Raw genomic sequence first — 20,132 nt, 5'->3', positions numbered from 1 at the left:
AGAAGTCAGTGCCCACGTAGTACCTGTTAGTGTTGAGTAAGTGGCTCAAGGTTCTGAGCTCTGTTTTTCTTCACTGGAAAAGGAGTCAGTATTACACTGCCCTGCACTGAAGCCTTTCTACTCTTGGCTGGATTTATTCATTCATAGCTTGCACACGTACATCCTTACGGAGCACCTACTATATGCCCTGTATTGTGCTAAGTGCCGGGAATACACAGGGAAGAAGACAGATTTCAGTCTTTAACCTCACAGAATTTACGTCTCTTGAGGGACAGACAATCATATACCCAAGCAAATACACAGTTTCCAATCCATGAGTGCTGTGAGGGAGCGGTGCCTGGTATAATGCTATGAGGGACATATAACAGAGATGTGTAACCTAGCCTAGCCTAGAGTATGCGGAAATGCTGTCGTGAGGCAGCCTGGTCTAGCCAAGATCTAAAGAAGCTGACCGTGTGTGTGTGTGTGCGTGTAGGTGTGTGTGTGTAGGTGTAGGGGAGGGGTTCTAAGAGTATTCCAACCCTAAGAAATAGTATATGCAGAGGCGCTGTGGTCCAAGGCAGCATTGTGACTCAGTCTAGGACCTGAAGGGAGGCAGATCCGTAGTAATCCAACTTTGGTCTCCCTGTCTGAGCTCCTAAAAAAACCAAACCCATTGCCTTTGAGTCAATTCTAACTCATAGTGACCCTATAGGACAGAGTAGAACAGCTCCATAGGGTTTCCAAGGAGCGCCTGGTGAATGTGAACTGCCTACCTTTTGATTAAGCCGAGCTCTTAACCACTATGCCACCAGGGATTCTGTCTGAGCTCGCGTAGAGTTTTAAAAACATAACCTCAAAGTTTTCTGCACTATTTCCATAAAGAGGCCCATTTCCTTAAAATCTGGAAGGGCTTGTGAATAATTTAGAAATTTTTAAATTAGTAAGGATATGGGCTGTTGTTAAGTGGCATCACGTCATATCCAACTCATGGCAGTCCTATGTACACTGGAACAAAACACTGCCCAGTCTTGCACCATCCTCACAATCCTTGCTCTGTCTAAGCCCATTGTTGCAGCCACTATATCAATCCATCTCGTCGAGGGCCTTTTTTTTTTTTCACTGACCCTTCACCTTACCTAGTTATTCTCCAGGGACTAGTCCCTCCTGATAACATGTTCAAAGTATGTGAGACAAAGTCTCACCATCCTCACTTCCAATGAGTGCTTTGGTTGTACTTCTTCCAAGACAGACTTTTTCATTCTTCTGGCAGTCCACGATATATTCAATATTCTTTGCCAACATCATAATTCAAAGGCATCCATTCTTCTTCAGTCTTCCTTATTCTTTGTCTGGCTTTCACATGCACATGAGGTGATTGAAAATATCACGGCTTGGTTCAGGTGTACCTTAGTCCTCAAAGTGACATCTTTGCTTTTCAACACTTGAAGGAGGTCTTTTTGCAGCAGATTTGCCCAATGCAATACGTTGTTTGATTTCTTGTTGGCTGCTTCCATGGGCGTTGATTTTGGATCCAAGTAAAATGAAATCCTTGTCAACTTTGATCTTTTCTCCTTTTATCATAATGTTGTCTTTTGGTCCAGTTTTGAGGATTTTTGTTTTCTTTATGTTGAGGTGTAATCCATACTCAAGGCTGTGGTCTTTGATCTTCATCAGTAAGTCCCTCAAGTCCTCTTCACTTTCAGCAAGCAAGGTTGTGTTATCTGCATATGGCAGGTTGTTAATAAGACTTTCTCCAATCCTGATGCTGCTTTCTTCTTCATATAGCCCCCAACTCATCCCCCCACCCCCCCAAAAAAACGAAACCTGTTGCTGCCAAGTTGATTCTGACTCATAGCCACCCTATAGGACAGAGTAGAACTGCCCCTTAGGGTTTTCAAGCAGCAGCTGGTGGATTCAAACTGCCAACCGTTTGATTAACAGCCATAGCTGTTAACCACTGCACTACAAGGGCCCAGGTTCTCTGATTATTTGTTTAGCATAGAGGTTGAATAAAATGGTAAAAGGATACAATCCTGACGCACACCTTTCCTGATTTTGAACCACCCGGTATCCCCTGGTTCTGTTCAAATGACTGCCTCTTGCTCTACGTACAGGTTCTTCACGAGCACAATTAAGTGTTCTGAAATTCCCATTCTTCATAATGTTATCCATAATTGGTTATGATTCATACAGTCGAATGCCTTTGCATAGTCAGTAAAACACAGGTAAACCTTGTTTTGGTAGTTTCTGCCTTCAGCCGAGATCCATCTGACATCATCAATGCTATCCCTCATTCCATGTCTTCTTCTGAATATGGCTTGAATTTCTAAGAGTTCCCTGTTGATGTACTGCTGTAACCGTTTTTGAATTATCTTCAGCAAAATTTTACTTGCATGTGATATTAATGATATTGTTTGATAATATCTGCGTTTTGTTGAATTACTGTTTTTGGAATGGACACAAATATGGATCTTTTCCAGTCAATTGCCAGGAAGCTGTCTTCCAAATTTCTTGGCATAGATGAGTGAGCACCTCCAGGGCTGCATCCCTTCAGTGAAACACCTCAATTGCTATTCCATCAATTGTTGGACCCTTGTTTTTTGTGAATGCCTTCAGCACAGCTTGGACTTCTTCCATCAATACCATTGGATCTTGATCATATTCTGCTTCATGAAATGACTGATGTTGAGCGATTCTTTTTGGTACAGCGACTCTGGTATTCCTTCCATCTTCTTTTGATGAGTCCTGGATCATTCAATATTTTGCCCACACCAAAAAAACAAAAACAAAAAGCCAAACCCATTGCTCTTGAGTCAATTCTGGCTCATAGTGACCCTATAGGACAGAGTAGAACTTCCCCATAGAGTTTCCAAGGAGCAGCTGGTGGATTCAAACCACCAACCTTTGGTTAGCAGTCATAGCTCAACATAGCTCTTAACCACTGCACCTCCAGGGCTGCATTTTGTGCATAGAATTCTTCAAAATTGCAACTCAAGGCTTGAATTTTTTCTTCAGTTTTTTCAGCTTGAGAAATGCTGAGAGTGTTCTTCCTTTTTGGTTTTCTAACTCCAGGTCTTTGCACATTTCATTGTAATTCTTTATTTTGTCTTCTTGAGGCACCCTTTGAAATCTTCTGTTCAACTCTTTTACTTCATCATTTCTTCCATTTGCTTTAGCTACTCTAAGTTCAAGAGCAGTTTCAGAGTCTCTTCTGACATCCACTTTGGTCTCTTCTTTCTTTCCTGTCTTTTTTAATGATCTTTTGCTTTCTTCATGTATAATGTCCTTGATGTCATCCCATAATTCACGTGTTGTCTTCAGTCATTAGTGTTCAGCTTGTCAAATCTATTCTTAAGGTGGTCTCTAAATTCAGGTGGGATATACTGAAGGTAATGCTTCGGCGCTTGTGGATTTCTTTTCATTTTGTTCAGCTTTAACTTGAACTTCCATAGGAGCAATGCATGGTCTGTTCCACAGTCAGCCCCTGGCCTTGTTCTGACTGTTGATATTGAGATTTTACATTGTCTCTTTCCACACATGTAGTGGATTTGATTCCTGTGTTTTCCAACTGGTGAGGTCCACTCGTATAGTCACTGTTTATGTTGTTGAAAATGGTATTTGCAATGAACAAGTCGTTGGTCTTGCAAAATTCTATCATGTGATCTCTGGTGTTGTTTCTATCACCAAGGCCATGTTTTCTAACTACCAATCCTTCTTCCCCCCCGTGTCTGTCAGTTTGTTGTACTATGGGGGCTTGTGCGTTGCTGCGATGCTAGAAGCTGTGCCACCGGTATTCAGATACCAGCAGGGTCACCCATAGAAGAGAGGTTTCAGCTGAGCTTCCAGACTAAGACAGACTAGGAAGAAGGACCCGGCAGTCTACTTCTGAAAAGGATTAGCCAGTGAAAACCTTATGAATAACAGTGGAACATTGTCTGACATAGTGCAGGAAGATAAGTCCCCCCCTCCCGCCCCCCAGGTTGGAAAGCACTCAAAAGACTGGGGAAGAGCTGCCTCCTCAAAGTAGCGTTGACCTTAATGATGTGGTTGGAGTAAAGCTTTTGGGACCTTCATTTGCTGGTGTGGCATGACTCAAAATGAGAAGAAATAGCTGCAAACATCCGTTAATCACTGGAACTTGGAATGTATGAAGTACGAATCTAGGAAAATTAGAAATCATCAAAAATGAAATGGAAGCAGGGGGCGGAGCCAAGATGGTAGAATGTCCAGCCCTCTTTACAACAAAGACCTGAAAAAAACAAGTGAAACGAGTGTATTTGTGACAAGCTGGGAACCCTGAGCATCAAAGGCAAGCTTAGACAATGAACTGAGGGGTAGGGGAAGGAAGAGGCTGTTCAAAATGGAGAGGAGTTACTGAACCTGAATTGCGGGGAGCCCTCAGGCACCATTCCCAGAGTGGCAGCGGCAGCAGGGGCAGTGGCGGGCTGGTCCTAGCGTTGGGCCACAGTTTCCTCCGGGAGAAGCAGCTGGCCACACAGCCCACTCACACCTCCGAAACCTGAGGAGAATGGCACTCAGAGCAACGCGTAAGTACTTGAGTATATTTTACTGCGCTCCCCCTGCACCCCCAAGCCGGCCTCAGCGGCTGAATCCCTAGGCCTGAGATAGACCCTGGTGAGCACCTGGAGCCGTCCTCCCAGTCTTGGGGAAGGAAAACATTTGCAACTGGGGGAAAAAGATAACTTGCTAGCTCCATTAACCGGAGTAGCTCAGGACAGAAGCAGCTCCTGTCCAGGCATAAACCATCCGTGGACCTTGAGCACCTTTCCCTTCTGCATGGACCTGTATGGGCCTATTTCGGGGGAATAGGCCCTTGTTGGCAAACTCCAACCATTTCAGCTGTGCGGTGGGTGTTTGACGTTTGACATTGCTTTGCCTATTAAACAAGGTCCTCACCTACCCACAACAGGGACCTAAGGACTGGTAGCTCCACTCAGGTCACCCAGCCACCCGTGACAGGGGTCCAAAGATAACTGGTATCTCCCAGTCCTTACAACAAAAACTTTGGGTGTCCATGGTCCCTCTGCAGAACCCACCCACCAGCACGCTCTAGGGAACAGAGATGCGTTTTCCTCAAAGACACTTGGGGGTTGGTTCTAAGCCCCCAGCCTTGTTCAGAGCGTGACACCTGCTGCAATCAGATACCAGTATATATGCCAATCACCCCTGCCCCTCTAAGACTCTAGGACAGAGCCTGTACCACACACTTGATATCAGCTACCTGAAAACCTGAGCTGAATTCATACAAGAAAACTGAATGGGCTCCTAGACTGCTATACCTGGTAACAGCTCTACCCAGCTGGGGACAGGACACCAGAGCTCCAAAGGTGAAAATAATCAAGCTATCTCACTCAAGCAACCCATAGGGGTATACCAAAACAAAACAAAGCAAGCAGCTGCAGCACAGTAAGCAAGCATAAACTAATACAATAACTTATAGATGGCTTGGAGACAAAAGTCAATATCAAGTCAGGTAAAGAAACAGGCCATGATCACCTCAACAGGCTCTCAAAACAAAGAATCCAGGGATCTTTTAGATGAAAGTCCATTCCTGGAATTACCAGATGCAGAATACAAAAGTTTAATATACAGAACCCTTCAAGACATCAGGAAGGAAGTGAGGCAATACGCAGAACAAGCCAAGGAACACACAGATAAAGCAACTGAAGAAATTAGAAAGGTTATTCAGGAACTTAATGAAAAGTTTAATAAGCTGGAAAAATCCATAGACAGACAGCAATCAGAAATTCAGGTGATTAACAATAAAATTACAGAATTAGATAACTCGGTAGAAAGTCAGAGGAGCTGAATTGAGCAAGTAGAAGCTAGAATTTCTGAACCTGAAGATAAATCACTTGGCACTAATATATTTGAAGAAAAATCAGATAAAAGAATTAAAAAAAAATGAAGAAACCTTAAGAATCATGTGGGACTCTCTCAAGAGAAATAACCTATGAGTGATTGGAGTACCAGAACAGGGAGGGATAACAGAAAATACAGAGAAAATTGTTGAGGATTTGTTGGCAGAAAACTTCCCTGATATTGTGAAAGATGAGAAGATATCTATCCAAGATAGATATCAAACTCCATCGAACTCCACATAAGGTAGATGCTAAAAGAAAGTCACCAAGACATATTATAATCAAGCTTGCCAAAACCAAAGATAAAGAGACAATTATAAGAGCAGCGAGGGACAAATGAAAAGTCACCTACAAAGGAGAGCCAATAAGAATAAGCTCGGACTACGTGGCAGAAATCACGCAGGCAAGAAGGCAATGGGACGACATATTTAAAAAATTGAAGGAAAAAAATTGCCTGCCAAGAATCATATATCCATCAAAACTGTCTCTTAAATATGAAGGTGAAATTAAGACATTTCCAGATAAACACAAGTTGAGGGAATTCATAAAAACCAAACCAAAACTACAAGAAATACTAAAGGGAGTTCTTTGGTTAGAAAATCAATAATATCAGGTATCAACCCAAGACTAGAACACTGGGCAGAGCAACCAGAGGTCAACCCAGACAGGGAAATCCAAAAAAGAAAGCAAGATTAAAAAAAAAAAAAAAAGCCCAACACAGGTAATGGCCATGTTATTACATAAAAGAAGACAAGATTAAAATAATAAAGAGGGACTAAGAAATGTAATCATACACCTTCCATATGGAGAGGAAGATACGGTGATACAAAGAAATAAAAATTAGTTTTACATTTAGAAAAATAGGGGTAAATAATAAGGTAACCACAAAGGAGATAAACTATCCTACTCAACAAACTAAAATACAAGGGAAAAATACAGACTCAAGAGAAAAAAAATCAACAACAACAAATATGAGGAAAGGACAATATATAAAGAAAATCTACTAAGCACATAAAATCAAGTGGGAAAAAGAAACTGTCAACACACAAAAAAAGACATCAAAATGATAGCACTAAATTCATACCTATCCATAATTACCCTGAATGTAAATGGACTAAATGCACCAACGAATAATGGATTAAAAAACAAGATTCATCTATATGCTGCCTACGAGAGACACACCTTAGACTTAGAGACACAAACAAACTAAAACTCAAAGGATGGAAAAAAATACATCAAACAAACGACAATCAAAAAAGAGCAGGAGTGGCAATATTAATTTCTGACAAAATAGACTTTAAAGTGAAATCCATCAGAAAGGATAAGGAAGGACACTATATAATGATTAAAGGGACAATACACCAAGAAGATATAACCATATTGAATATTTATGCACCCAATGACAGGGCTGCAAGATACATAAAACAAACTCTGTCAGCATTGAAAAATGAGATAGACAGCTCCACAATAATAGTAGGAGACTTCGACACACCACTTTCAGTGAAGGACAGGACATCCAGAAAGAAGCTCAAAAAAGACATGGAAGATCTAAATGCCCCAATCAACCAACTTGACCTCTTAGACATATACAGAACACTGCACCCAACAGCAATCAACTATACTTTCTTTTCTAGTGCACACGGAACATTCTCTAGAAGAGACCACATATTGGGTCATAAAGCAAGCCTTAGCAGAATCCAAAACACTGAAATATTACAAAGCATCTTCTCTGACCATAAGGCCATAAAAGTGGAAATCAATAACAGGAAAAGCAGGGAAAAAAAATCAAACACTTGGAAACTGAACAATACCCTGCTCAAAAAAGACTGGATTGTAGAAGACATTGACGATGGAATGAAGAAATTCATAGAATCCAGTGAGAATGAAAACACTTCCTATCAGAACCTTTGGGACACAGCAAAAGCAGTGCTCAGAGGCCAATTTATATCAATAAATGCACACATCCAAAAAGAAGAAAGGGCCAAAATCAAAGAATTATCCCTACAACTTGAACAAATAGAAAGAGAGCAACAAAAGAAACCCTCAGGCACCAGAAGAAAACAAATAATAAAAATTAGAGCTGAACTAAATGAAAAAGAAAACAGAAAAACAATTGAAAGAATTAACAAGACCAAAAGCTGTTTTTTTAAAAAACTCAACAAAATTGATAAACCAGTGGCCAAACTGACAAAAGAAAAACAGGAGAGGAAGCAAATAACCCGAATAAAAAATGAAATGGGCAATATTACAACAGACCCAACTGAAATGAAAAGAATCATATCAGATTACTGTGAAAAACTATACTCAAACAAATTTGAAAACCCAGAAGAAATGGATGAATTCCTAGAAACACACTACCTACCTAAACTAACACAAACAGAGGTAGAACAACTAAATAGACCCATAACAAAAAAAGAGATTGAAAAGGTAATCAAAAACTCCCAGCAAAAAAAAGTCCTGGTCTGGACGGCTTCACTGCAGAGTTCTACCAAACTTTCAGAGAAGAGTTAACACCACTACTACTAAAGGTATTTGAGAGCATAGGAAAGGATGGAATACTACCAAACTCATTCTATGAAGCCACCATATCCCTGATACCAAAACCTGGTAAAGACACCATAAGACAAGAAAATTATAGACCTATTTTTTTGGGGGTTTTTTATCCCTCATGAATGTAGATGTAAAAATCCTCAACAAAATTCTAGCCAATAGAATTCAACAACATATCAAAAAAATAATTCACCATGACCAAGTGGGATTCATACCAGGTATGCAGGGATGGTTCAACATATAGAAAAACAATTCATGTAATCCACCATATAAATAAAAGACAAGAATCACATGATTTTATCAATTGATGCAGAAAAGGCATTTGACAAAGTTCAACACTCATTCATGATAAAAACTCTCAGCAAAATAGGAATACAAGGAAATTTTCTCAACATAATAAAGGGCATTTATACAAAGCCAACAGCCAACATCCCCTAAATGGAGAGAGCCTGAAAACATTCCCATTGAGATCGGGAATCAGACAAGGATGCCCTTTATCACAACTCTTATTCAACATTGTGCTGGAAGTCCTACCCAGAGCAATTAGGCTAGATAAAGAAATAAAGGCCATCCAGATTGGCAAGGAAGAAGTCAAAGTATCTATTTGCAGATGACATGATCTTATACACAGAAAACCCTAAGGAATCCTCCAGAAAACTACTGAAACTAATAGAAGAGTTCAGCAGAGTATCGGGATACAAGATAAACATACAAAAATCAGTTGGATGCCTCTACACCAACAAAAAGAACATTGAAGAGGAAATCACCAAATCAATGCCATTTACAGTAGACCCCAAGAAGATAAAATACTTAGGAATAAATCTCACCAGAGATGTAAAAGGCTTATACAAAGAAAACTTCTGCAAGAAACCAAAAGAGACTTACATAAGTGGAAGAACATACCTTGCTCATGGACAGGAAGACTTAACATTATAAAAATGTCTATTCTACCAAAAGCGATCTATACATTTAATGCAATTCCGATCCAAATCCCAAGGACATTCTTTAATGAGACGGAGAAACAAATCACCAATTTCATATGGAAGGGAAAGAGGCCCTGGATAAATAAGGCATTACTGAAAAAGAAGAACAAAGTGGAAGGCCTTACTTTACCTGATTTTAAAACCTATTATACCGCCATAGTAGTCAAAACAGCCTGGTACTGGTACAACAACAGATACATGGACCAATGGAATGGAATTGAGAATCCAGACATAAATCTGTCCACATATGAGCAGTTGATATTTGACAAAGGCCCGAAAACAGGTAAATGGGGAAAAGACAGTCTTTTTAACAAATGGTGTTGGCATAACTGGATATGCATCTGCAAAAAAATGAAACAAGACCCATATCTCACTCCATGCACAAAAACTAATTCAAAATGGATCAAAGACCTAAATATAAAATCTAAAATGGTAAAGATCATGGAAGAAAATATAGGGACAACATTAGGAGCCCTAATACATGGCATAAACAGTATACAAAACATGATAAAGAATGTAGAAGAAAAACTAGATAACTGGGAGCTCCTAAAAATCAAACGCTTATGCTCATCCAAAGACTTCACCAAAAGAGTAAAAAGACTACCTACAGACTGGAAAAAAGTTTTTAGCTATGACATTTCTGATCAGCACCTGATCTCTAAAATCTACATGATACTGCAAAAACTCAACTGCAAAAAGACAACCCAGTTAAAAAATGGGCAAAGGATATGAATAGACACTTCACTAAGGAAGACATTCAGGTAGCTAACAGATATATGAGGAAATGTTCAAGATCATTAGCCATTAGAGAAATGCAGATCAAAACTACAATGAGATTTCATCTCACTCCAACAAAGCTGGCATTAATCCAAAAAACACAAAATAATAAATGTTGGAGAAGCTGTGGAGAGATTGGAAGACTTCTACACTGCTGGTGGGAATGTCAAACGGTACAACCACTTTGGAAATCGATTTGGTGCTTCCTTAAAAAGCTAGAAATAGAACTACCATACGATCCAGCAATCCCACTCCTTGGAATATAGCCCAGAGAAATAAGAGCCTTTACACGAACAGATACATGCACACCCATGTTTATTGCAGCACTGTTTACAATAACGAAAACACGGAAGCAACCAAGGTGCCCATCAACGGATGAAAGGATGAATAAATTATGGTACATTCACACAATGGAATACTACGCATCGGTAAAGAACAGTGAGGGACCTGTGAAACATTTCATAACATGGAGGAACCTGGAAGGCATTATGCTGAGTGAAATTGGTTGCAAAAGGACAAATATTGTATAAGACCACTATTATAAGAACTTGAGAAATAGTTTAAACTGAGAAGAAAACATTCTTTTGTGGCTACGAGAGGGGGGAGGGAGGGAGGGAGGGTGGGAGAGGGGTATTCACTAATTTGATAGTAGATAAGAATTACTTTAGGTGAAGGGAAAGACAGCACACAGTACAGGGGTGGTCAGCACAGTTGGACTAAACCAAAAGCAAAGAAGTTTCCTGAATAAAATGAATGCTTCAAAGGACAGCATAGCAGGGGCAGGGGTCTGGGGACCATGGTTTCGGGGGACATCTAAGTCAATTGGCATAAAAAAACCTATTAAGAAAACTTCCTGCATCCCACTTTGAAGAGTGGCGTCTGGGGTCTTAAACGCTAGCAAGCAGCCATCTAAGATGCATCAATTGGTCTCAACCCACCTGGATGGAAGGAGAATGAACACCAAGGACACAAGATGATTACGAGCCCAAGAGACAGAAAGGGCCACATGAACCAGCGACTACATCATCCTGAGACCAGAAGAACTAGATGGTGCCCAGCTACAACCGATGACTGCCCTGACAGGGAACACAATAGAGAACCCCTGAGGGAGCAGGAGAGCAGTGGATGCAGACCCCAAATTCTCATAGGACCAGACTTAATGGTCTGACTGAGACTAGATGGACCCCGGTGGTCATGGCCCCCAGACCTTCTATTGCCCCAGGACAGGAACCATTCCTGAAACCAACTCTTCAAACATGGATTGGACTGGACAATGGGTTGGAGAGGTATGCTGGTGAGGAGTGAGCTTCTTGGATCAGGTGGACACTTGAGACTATGTTGGCATCTCCTGCCTGGAGGGGAGATGAGAGGGTGGAGGGGGATAGAAGCTGGTGAAATGGACATGAAAAGAGAGAGCAGAGGGAGAGGGCAGGCTGTCTCATTAGGGGGAGAGTAATTGGGAGTATGTAGCAAGGTGTATATGGGTTTTTGTGTGAGAGACTGACTTGATTTGTAAACTTTCACTTAAAGCACAATAAAAATTAGTAAAAAAAAAAATGAAATGGAACATATAAATATTGATATCCTAGGCATTAGTGAGCTGAAATGGACTGGTATTGGCCATTTTGAATCGGGCAATCATATAGTTTACTCTGCTGGGAATGACAACTAAAAGAGAAATGGTGTTGTATTCATCGTCAAAAAGAACATTTCAAGATCTATCCTGAAGTACAATGCTGTCAATGATAGGATAATATCCATACGCCTACAAGGAAGACCAGTTAATACGACTATTTTTCAAATTTACACACCAACCACTAAGGCCAAAGATGAAGAAATAGATTTTTATCAGCTTCTGCAGTCTGAAATTGATCAAACATACAATCAGGATGCATTGATAATCACTGGTGATTGGAATGCGAAAGTTGGAAATGAAGAAGAAGGATTGGTGGTTGGAAAATATGGCCTTGGCGATTGAAGCAATGATAGAATTTTGCAAGACCAACGACTTCTTCATTGCAAATACCTTCTTTCACCAACATAAATGGAGATTATACACATGTACCTTGCCAGATGGAAAACGCAGGAACCAAATCGACTATATCTGTGGAAGGAGATGATGGAAAAGGTCAATATCATCAGTGAGAATAAGGCCAGGGGCCTACTGTGGAACAGACCATCAATTGGTCACATGCAAGTTCAAGCTGAAACTGAAGAAAATCAGAGGAAGTCCATGAGAGCCAAAATGCGACCTTGAGTATATCCCATGTGAATTTGGAGACCACATCAAGAACAGTTTTGACTCATTGAACACTAATGACTGAAGACCAGATGAGTTGTAGACTGACATCAAGGACATCATACATGAAGAAAGGAGGAGATCGTTGAGAAGACAGGAAAGAAAGAGAAGACCAAGATGGATGTCAGAGGAGACTCTGAAACTTGCTTTCGAACGTCGAGCAGCTAAAGCAACAGGAAGGACTGATGAAGTAAAAGAACCAAACATTTCAAAAGGGCAGCTCGAGAAGAGAAAGTAAGGTATTATAATGACGTGTGTAAAGAGCTGGAGATAGAAAACCAAAAGGGAAGAATACGCTCGACGTTTCTTAAGCTGAAAGAACTGAAGAAAAAATTCAAGCCTCAAGTTGCAATAGTGAAGCATTCTATGGGAAAAATATTAAGTGATGCAGGAAGCATCAGAAGAAGTTGGAAGCAATACACACAGCCATTACACCAAAAAGAATTAGTTGACGTTCAGCCACTTCCAGAGGTACCATATGATCAGGAACCCATGGTGCTAAGGGAGGAAGTCCAAGCTGCACTGAAGGCATTGTTGAAGAACAAGGTTCCAGGAATTGACGGAATATCAACTGAGGTGTTTCAACAAACAGATGCAGCACTCACTTGTCTATGCCAAGAAATTTGGAAGGCAGCTACCTGGCCAACCAACTGGAAGAGATCCATATTTATGCCTATTCCCAAGAAAGTCAATCCAACCGAATGCGGAAATTATCGAACAATAAAAAAAAAAAAAAAAATTAATTTTTTTGTCATTAATATCACAAACAAGCAACATTTTGCTGAAGATCATTCAAAAGCAGCTGCAGCAGTATATCGACAGGGAACTGCCAGAAATTCAGGCTGAATTCAGCAGAGGACGTGGAACCAGGGATATCATTGCTGATGTCAGATGGACCCTGGCAGAAAGCAGAGAATACCAGAAGGATGTTTACCTGTGTTTTATTGACTGTGCAAAGGCATTCGACTGTGTGGATCATAACAAATTATGGATAACATTGTGAAGAATGGGAATTCCAGAACACTTAATTGTGCTCATGAGAAACCTGTACATAGATCAAAGGCAGTTGTTTGGACAGAACAAGGGGATACCGAGTGACTTAAAGTCAGGAAAGTTGTGCTGTATGCTGAGCAAATAATCAGAGAAGCTGGACTATATGAAGAAGAACGGGGCATCAGGTTTGGAGGAAGACTCATTAACAACCTGCGTTATGCAGATGATACAACCCTGCTTGCTGAAAGTGAAGAAGACTTGAAGCACTTACTGATGAAGATCGAAGACCACAGCCTTCAGTAGGGATTACACCTCAACATAAAGGAAACAGAAATCCTCAAAACTGGACCCATAAGCCACATCATGATAAACAGAGAAAAGATTGAAGTTGTCAAGGATTTCATTTTAGTTGGATCCACAATCATCACCCATGGAAGCAACAGTCAAGAAATCAAGACACATTGCATTGGGCAAATCTGCTGCAAAAGATCTCTTCAAAGTGTTGAAAAGCAAAGATGTCACCTTGAGGACTAAGGTGGGCCTCACCCAAGCTACGGTATTTTCAATTGCATCATATGCATGTGAAAGCTGGGCAATGAATAAGGAAGACCGAAGAAGAATTGACGCCTTTGAATTGTGGCGTTGGCGAAGAATGTCGAATATACCACGGACTGCCAAAAGAAGGAACAAATTTGTCTTGGAGGAAGTACAACCAGAATGCTCCTTAGAAGGAAGGATGGTGAGACTGTGTCTTACATGTTTTGGACACGTTGTCAGGTGGGTTCAGCCCCTGGAGAAGGACATCATGCTTGGTAAAGTACGGGATCAGCAGAAAAGAGGAAGACCCTTAACGAGATGGATTGAAACAGTGACTGCAACAATGGGTTCAAGCATAATGACGATGGTAAGGATGGCGCAGGACTAGGCAGTGTTTCGTTCTGTTTACATAGGGTCGCTGTAAGTCGGAACTGACTTGATGGCACCTAACAACAACAACAAGGTTCATATCTAACCTTTCAAGTTGCTGTTGTCAATTTGATCCCATATAGATAGTTCTTAAAAGAGCGTAATGCTCAAGGCAGACATTTTTTTACTAGGTAAGCAAAACTATTGTTTGCTTTTAAGAAGACTTCAGGGGATATTTTTGGTTTAAGGTTTAATAATGATCTCAGGCCCAATAGTTTCAGGGATTCATCCACCCTCCATGGCTCCAGAAAGTATGGAGTCCGTTAGAATTTGAAATTCTGTTCTGTATTTTCTCCCTTTTGATTAGGATTCTCCTATGGAATTTGATCAAAATGTTTAGTGGTGGTAGCTGGGCACCATCCAATTCTTCTGGTCTCATGGCAAAGGAAGTAGTTGTTCATGGAGGCAATTAGCCATACATTCTGTATCCTCCTTCTATTTCTGAGTCTCCTCCTTCCTCTGTAATTCCAGGCAAATAGAGACCAATTGTTGTAACTTGGACGGCCGCTTGCAAGCTTTTAAGATCCCAGGCACTATGCAACAAACTAGGAGGTAGAACAGAAGCATTACACACGTTATTAGGCCAATTAACTGGGATGTCCTATGAAACCATGATCCTTAATCTCCAAACCAAGAAACTGAATCCCATGAGTTTTTAGTTGTACATAAACAGCCTCAGCTGCTACTTTTTTTTTGTACTTGTTATAAATATATCTATCACACAACTTTTGCCAATTCCGCTTTTTACAGTTGTACAACGTATTGACAGCAAATACATTTAATTGACTGTGCAACACTACCCTTAATCAATGCAATATTTCCATCACTGTTAGCCCCCATTTTCCCCCTTCCTCTCACTCCTGGTAACCAGTAATAAACTTTGTTCCTTATGTATTTGCCTTTTCTTGTCTTTTTATATAAGTGACGTCATACAATATTTGTCCTTTTGTGATTGACTTATTTCACTCACCATAAGTGTTTTCCAGTTTCATCCATATTATAGTACAAAAGACTTCACTTCTCCTACTGGCTGAGTAGTATTCCACTGTATGTATGTACCACATTTCGTTTATCCATTCATCTATTGACGGGCATTTAGGTTGTTTCCACTTTTTGACTATTGTGAATAGAGCTGCAATGAACATTGATGTACAAGTCTCTGTTTGAGTCTCTACTTGCAAGTCTTTTGAGTATATACCTAGGAGTGAAATTGCTGGGTCATATGATAGTTCTACAAAATCACCGCTTTGTTTTCCACAACAGATGTACCATTTTGCATTCCTACCAGCAATGTGTAAGGGTCCCAATTTCCTCACATCCTCACCAACATTCGTTATTATTATTATTTGTCTTAGCCACTGTAGTGAAAGTGAAATGGCATCTCGCTGTGGTTTTGATTTGCATCTCCCTGATTGCTAATGATGCTCAGCATCTTTTCATGTGTTTGGTGGCCATTGGAATTCTTCTTTGGTGAAATGTCTGTTCAAGTGCTTTGCCTGTTTTAGGATTGGGTTATTTGCCTTTTTGTTGTTAAGTTGTCAAAGTTTTATATATATATTTTGGGTAGGTTTTGTTGGATATGTGGTTTCGGAAGATATTCTCTAAGTTTGTGACTTGCCTTTTCACTTTTTTGGTAAAGACTTTTGATTAACGAAAGTTTTTTTTTTTTTTTTTTAACTTTTGTGAGGTCCCATTTATTTACTTTGCCTTTTGCTGTTTGTGCTTTTGTTATTATATTAGATAATCCATTGGTCTGACATCATTGTCCTTGCTTTTTCTTCTAAGAATTTTATGGTTTTAGTTCACACATTTAGGTCCTTAATCCATTTTGAATTTGTTTTTGTGTATGGTGTGAGGCATGTGTCACGGATTGAATTATGTCCCCCCAAATATGTGTGTATCCATTTGTCTGGGCCAAGATTCCTGGTATTGAGTGATTTTCCTATGTGTTGTAAATCCTGCCTCTATGATGTTAATGAGAGTGGATGGGTGGCAGTTGTGTTAGTGAGGCGGGACTCAATCTACAAGACTGGATTGTGCCTTGAGGCAATCTCTTGAGATATAAAAGAAAGAAGGGAGCAGAGAGACAGCAGGACCTCGTACCACCAAGAAGGCAATGCAGGGAGCAGAGCATGTCCTTTGAACCCCTGGTCCCTACTCAGAGAAGCTCCTAGTCTGGGGGAAGATCGATGAGAAGGCCAACTGCAACTGAGAGAGATAGTCTTCCCCTGGAGCCAATGCCCTGAATTTGGACTTTTAAACTACTGTGAGGAGATAAATTTCCCTTTGTTAAAGCCATCCACCTGTGTTATTTCTGTTATAGCAGCACTGGGTAACTAAGACCACATGGATCCTATTTCATTTTTCTGCAGGTGTAAATCAAAATTTCCCAGCACCATTTATTGAAGAGACTCTTCTTTTCCCATCAAATGAACTTAGAACCCTTGTTAAAAATCAGGTGACCATAGATGTGTGGGTTTATTTTTGGACTCTCTGTTCTATTCCATTGGTCTATGTGTCAGTTATTATATACCAGTACCAGGCTGTTTTGATTACTGTGGCTGTATGTATTTTTTTAAATCAGGAAATATGAGTCCTTCTATTTTGTTCTCTTTCAGCATTGCTTTAGCCATTTGGGGCCTCTTGCCGTTCCACATAAAGTTGAAGATTGGTTTTTCTATGTCTGTAAAGAAGTCTGTTAGAATTTTCATCATGATTGCATTGAATCTATAGATCACTTTGAGTAGTACTGACATCTTAACAATATTAAGTCTTCCAATCCATGAATATGGAACATTTTTCCATGTATTTAAGTATTCTTTAATCTCTTTCAGCAGTGTTTTATAGTTTTCATTGTATAAGCCCTTCACATCGCTGGTTAGATTTATTCCTAGGTATTTTATTCTCTTAGATGCTATTGTAAATGGAATTGTTCCCCTAATTTCACGTTCAGATTTCACTTTGCTGGTGTATAGGAACCCAACGGATTTTTGTTTGTTGACCTTATATCCTGCAACTTTGCCAAGTTCCTCTATTAGCTCTAGAAGTTTTCTTGAAGACTCTGGGATTTTCTGTATATAGGATCATATCATCCACGAATAGAGATAATTTTACTTCTTTTCTAAACTGGATACCTTTTATTTCTTTTTCTCTTCTTATTGCTCTGGCTAGGACTTCTAATACAATATTGGATAGATGTAGTGAGTGTGGGCACCATTGTCTTTTTCCAAAGTCGTAAAGATTTACTCTTACGTTTTGTTCTATGAGTTTTACAGTTTTAGTGCTTACATTTAAGGTATGACCCCTTTTAAGTTAATTTTTGTATATGGTATGAGGTAGAGGTATACTTCACTCTTTTGCATATGGATATCCAGTTTTCCCAGCACCATTTTTTGAAAATGCCTCTTAAATCTTGATCCAGAGCTTTTCCCACTATGTTGCCAGATTGTCCAACAGAAGTTGGGTGGCAAGGTGAGGAGATGTTTCAAGACATAAGCTGAGGTCCAGAATTACTTATTTACAAAGACATATAATCTGATCCTGTTGCATTTCACTAATAAAAATTCAGGTACTAAAACGCCAATCTATGAAAATAAACTGTCACTTTCCCAGCTCAATAGGAGGAATTAGGTTTCTGTGGTCTCAAGGAGCTGTCAGGATGACTAGGCTGTACTGCCCACTGGTTACAATGTTTGGGCAAGGAACATGCCAGACTCTGGCAATGTAAAATTTATAAGCACAAGGGAGCCTGGACACTCTAGTGGCGTAATGGTTAAGAGCTACACTGCTAACCAAAAGGTCAGCAGTTTGAATTCACCAGGTGCTCCTTGGAAACTCTATGGGGCAGATCTACTCTGTCCTATAGGGTCGCTATGAGTCGAAACCGACTCAATAGCAGTGGTTTGTTTTGTTTTGTTTTGGTTTGGTTTAGGTGAGGCTAGTTGCCTCTAGTCCCTACACTCAATAATGAGCCAAGCACTCCAAAACTGGGCCTTCTTCCTACAGTGGCAACTGAGCTAGCCTGTTGTCACTGCTGCACAGTATGGTAATTTGATGTAAGCAACAACAAGGTTGTGTTTCTAAACCAAGAGTTGGGGCCAACAGCCCCTGGAAGCAAAATGTGCATCCTGAATGGGGGCCCTGCCAGTCTAAGACTTTGGGAACATACGAGATGGGTGGGATTAGAGCCACTCCCTCAAGATGAAATTGTCCAAAGTCCCAAGGCCCTTCTCCCTTTTGGGATCCCATAGCCCTCTTCTTCCACTCCCTGGAAACAACCTTCTTTCGTGTCTCTCACTCACATCAAAGTATAAGTGACTAACAATACCTTAGTTCAACCTGACGGCACTGGTTTTTTGTACCTTAGTTCAACCTAGTGGTGTTAATCTTCTAAAGGGATTGAGATCTCAGGTTAAGGGCAAAATCTTTAGTGGTGGAATTCCAGGCATTCACCAATAGATTAAGTTGATATATTTGAGCCTTGTTGAAATCTTAGAAATTCCTCAGTGGGATGTTGAGCCATCTATTCTCATGGAATCTTCCCTCTGCCTCCTTCAGATGCTTGAATCCCCTTCTCAAACAAGCTTCCACAAGGCTGCCCAGGCTCTGTTTGAATACCTTCACTGCCAGCAAACTACTACCTTCAGAAGTAGAAACTTTTGCCTTTGAAGAGCTCTGTGTATTGAGTGAAAGGGCCCCTGAGAATGGGACAAAGAAATGGACTGGCTCTTCTTGTGCATGGTAGAAGTGAGGGCAGGAGTCAGGTTCTGTAGGTCCTAAACGTGACAGACAGCAGGGCTGAAAGATGAAACACATTGCTGTTTCAGGGCATGACTAGGACCAGAAGCCTTGGGTGAAACTAGGTAGAATAGAGATGTCTAGTTAAAAATCTTATACATTTAATGGTCTCCATGAACAAATGCCTCCTCTGCTCTGAGACCAGAAGAACTGGATGGTGCCCAGCTACAATTACTGAACGTTTTGATCAAAGATTCCATAGAAGAATCCCAATCAAAGGGGGGAAAATACAGAACAAAATTTCAGATTCTCATGAACTCCATACTTTCTGGAGGCTAGATGAACCCCTGAAACTATTGCCCTGGGATAATCATTAAATCTTAAACTAAAAATATCCCTTGAAGCCTTCTTAAAACCAAACAATAGTTCAGTTTAACTAGTAAAAAAGGTCTGCCTTGAGCATTGTGCTCTGTAAGAACTATCTATATGGGATCAAGTTGACAGCAGCAGCTCGAAAGATTAGATAGGAACATTAGGGGCCGTGAGTTTATGTTAATGGGGGAGGAGTAACTCAGAAAAGGGGAGTGAGAACGGTTGCACAACTCAAAAAATGTAACCAATGTTACTAAATTGTATGCTTAAAAACTGTTGAATTGGTGTATATTTTGCTGTGTATGTTCTCGCCACCATCACCAACAAAACAAATAATATTTAAGAAAATCTTATAAATTTCTATTGTGGACATTTGGGTTTTGCCTATTTCTGGTGATGGTACTTTGGTTTTCATTTGGGGAAGCACTCTTCCTCCACTCTCGGGCCACCGTGGTCAGGTGGAGTTAATAGCACTCCCAGCTCTCGGCCTGACCAATTGGAACTCTGTATCCCCATGGATGCAGTGATTGATGGGCCTATGATCCCAACAGAGTTAATTCCAGATCCTTGTTGATGCAGTCACTGATAAAG

The sequence above is a fragment of the Loxodonta africana genome, chromosome 24, assembly GCF_030014295.1.
Source record: "Loxodonta africana isolate mLoxAfr1 chromosome 24, mLoxAfr1.hap2, whole genome shotgun sequence".
In the NCBI taxonomy this organism is placed as follows: Eukaryota; Metazoa; Chordata; class Mammalia; order Proboscidea; family Elephantidae; genus Loxodonta; species Loxodonta africana.
Note: the sequence above shows the minus strand (reverse complement) of the source record.